Source organism: Poecilia reticulata, linkage group LG4 (genome assembly GCF_000633615.1).
Source record: "Poecilia reticulata strain Guanapo linkage group LG4, Guppy_female_1.0+MT, whole genome shotgun sequence".
In the NCBI taxonomy this organism is placed as follows: domain Eukaryota; kingdom Metazoa; phylum Chordata; class Actinopteri; order Cyprinodontiformes; family Poeciliidae; genus Poecilia; species Poecilia reticulata.
In genome coordinates this window covers 3,002,449-3,005,501 of record NC_024334.1, presented here as the reverse complement: position 1 = coordinate 3,005,501, position 3,053 = coordinate 3,002,449, and the positions used below count along the sequence as shown (strand labels likewise).

Genomic DNA, 3,053 nt, shown 5'->3' with positions numbered 1-3,053 from the left:
ACGCTGTACTTTTTACTTTTACTTATTATAAAGTATTTCTTCTCTTACTTGAGTGAAATTTCTGGATTTTCTTCAAATCCTCCAGAAACAGAAACTCACCTGATGTTTCTGTTCATGTTTTATCAGTTTCTTATTAAAAGAAACTGATTTGGAAACATTTTCTTTTGCCTGATTTTTATTTGTTTTGTTACTTCGGTGAACTTTAGTCATTTTCTTTATAGTTACTTTTGACTCTTACTGAGTGATTTCCTGCTACTTTCTACCTGAAATAAAAACACGTTGAAGTAGTTCTACATCTGTAATCAACAAAACACTGAAATTGGAGACTTTACAGGCTGTCAATGCTGGAATAAATCATTTGCAAGCAGCTTTTTTTATTTTTATTTGAACGTTTAGAGAAGAACAAACGCTGTGGCTCTCGGCCGACGTATCAGAAACATTCCTCTGGTTTTCCAGCCTCTGATGATTTTAATCCCGTCCTGTTTTCCGGAAGCTGCTCCGTCTGTTGTCTGAAACCTCGCCGGCTCTTCTGAGGGATTTTGGAAACAGAGTAATTAGTTGGTGATAGAGAAGCTGTTGGTGTGAAATGATAGCTGCTGCCGCCCCAAGAGAGGGACAAATCAATCAATAACCTGCTGATTTATTTCACATCCTTATCGTCTAATTTAATTGCTGGTCCTTTTGTGTGTGTGGAGTCACAGGGGAGGAGGAGGAGGAGGAGGAGGTGCAGGGGAGATAAACACGCAGGGTGGAGGAAGAGGCGGTGAATATTTGCTGTTGTTCATGTTGTGTTTTTCTTCTTCTTTTGCATCATGCATGGAAGCGTTTTGCAGCGAGGCGTTCGGAGAGACAGCACTCTGCTTTATATTTAGCTACTGCTGCAACACCGCCTCCAGTGCTACACACACACACACACACACACACACACAGCGGAGGAGAGAGAGGGATGAGCGGCCCTTTAGCAAATTATCAGAAAGAAAAAATTTAATTAGCAATATAAATGCCAGGCGAAGTACATTATGTGCAATTGTCTTGCTATCTTTCCAGAAATTAGTCTTTTAAAATGAATTTGCTGTATTAATCTTCTCCTGAAATATTTTTGATCACTGAATTAATAGTTTTGTGTTTTTTTAGGTATTCATTGACATAGGTGATTGCCTCTTAATTATGACAGCGTCCTCCTCCTATCCGCGCCCGTTAATTCCTGTGTTGTGCCGCCGCCGYCGYCGCCGCCTGGCCCTGTATCTACTAATTACTTCTCTAATTGAATTTGCTCTCAGTTGCCAGGCTGTTTTTTTAAGTGGCTGTTTGTTGCCGGGCCTCATTGTGTCTTTGTGTGACAGCTAGCTGCTCGGCGCCGCGCTGACGGCGAACAGGATGCGCTCTCTCAGTATTCATGTCTCCCCTCCTGTATCATTACCTATACCTCCCAGACCTATGTAGTGCTTCCAGGATAAATGATGGGAGGGAAATTAATTAATGAGTCGCTGAAACAATCGGCCTCCCGTCCCTCCGYGCCGCCGCCGCCGCCGCCGCCTGCCTTCCTGTCATTGGTTCAGGCCTCTATAGGATTGTTGTGACAAAGAGCCCGCCGCTTTTCAACCTCCCAGATCCGCAGTGGCGTGTGTTTGGCAGGGAGATAAACAAAATGCAGGCTCTTTATTTAGCTATCCTTCTACTAATACCCACATCAACAAGCTTCAGATACATTTGGCTTCATCAGATTCACTGAAATGAGCTTTAAAATGATACTTTTGGCAACCCGGAGTCTGTTTTAATACATGTTTATCTCTGAGTTTTAGACCTGGAAGCAACATGAATAGGATGAACCGATCCACTTTTACACKTCAGCTACCGATATCTGAGGTTAAGTATCGGCTGATACCGGAAAAAACAGCTGAGCTGACTTAAAATGTTTCTCTTTTTTTAAAACACAGACACAAATCTGATAACTTTGCTCCCTTAAACRCCAACAGCTTCACTGGTTTGGACAAACATGTAAAAACAACTTTMATTTGTTCAGSAGTTAATCACAAACACAAAAAGTCGACAAAAAATAAACTTCAACAAACTTCTTTCAAATCATTCAGGAAGTAAAATTAGGAATTCTGAATATAACATAAAATAATTAATAAAGCATTTTGTCACTCAGAGCGCAAAGCGTAGAATTAGACTGAACAGATGTGCACATTGGCACTGACACAGATCTAGAATGTTTTTCAGTATCAGGACATTTAAATCAGTTCAGATAAAGGAAGTAAATACAGGCAGGCCRTGCAGCCTTAAAAAGCCTTTAATGCAGTAATAAAAGGTCAGTTGGCCTTAAATACGTTAATCAAAGGTCTTAAGTTTTGTTGCAGCAGGACGATWTAATCTCATTTATTCTAGAAAGGGTTTTTTTTTCATGGGACTTTTCTGTCAGACAAACGTTTGAGTCACTTCATTACGTTCTGCGACTCGAGGCGCTTGAGGCTACTGCTAGCTATCTGCTAATACACTCTTGCTAGCTATCCATCCATTTTCTTTCACCCTTTTCCCTCAGTGGGGTCAGGAGGTGCTGGTGCCTCTCCAGCTAACGTTCCGGGCGAGAGGCGGGTTACACCCTGGACAGGTTGCCAGTCTGTCGCAGGGCAACACAGAGACACACAGAGACCATGCACACACACACTCACATCTAGGGGCAATTTGGACAAACCAATTAACCTGACAGTCATGTTTTTGGATTGTGGGAGGAAACCGGAGTACCCGGAGAAAACCCACCATGCACAGGGAGAACATGCAAACTCCATGCAGAAAGACCCCAGGCCGGGAATTGAACCCAGAACCTTCTTGCTGCAAGGCAACAGCTCTCTCTTGCTAGCTAGTGAAGGTATATTAGCAGCTACATTAGCAGGAACTGTTGGTGGTTCCTGCGATGGAAACGGAGGGAGAGGAAAAACCTGCAAGCCAGCCAGCTAGCAGAATGTGTTTTTACATCTATCGTGGTTTAAGTGCAGATTTATCGCCTGTTGACTGGATGACATTCATCTTTGCCTTTGGATCACGTCTGTTGC

General features: G+C 42.7%; 1 long non-coding RNA gene across 1 annotated transcript in view; it reads right to left on the bottom strand.

Annotated features, from left to right (window-relative positions):
- Positions 1-237: 237 nt before the first annotated feature.
- Positions 238-3,053, bottom strand: part of LOC103463114 (uncharacterized) — a 4,398-nt gene continuing 1,582 nt past the window's right edge. Inside the window, exons 2-3 of the long non-coding RNA XR_533460.2 lie at positions 633-898; positions 238-529 (exon numbers count right to left, since the gene is read on the bottom strand). This is a non-coding gene — a long non-coding RNA (uncharacterized LOC103463114). The remainder of the gene's footprint in view (positions 530-632; positions 899-3,053) is intronic.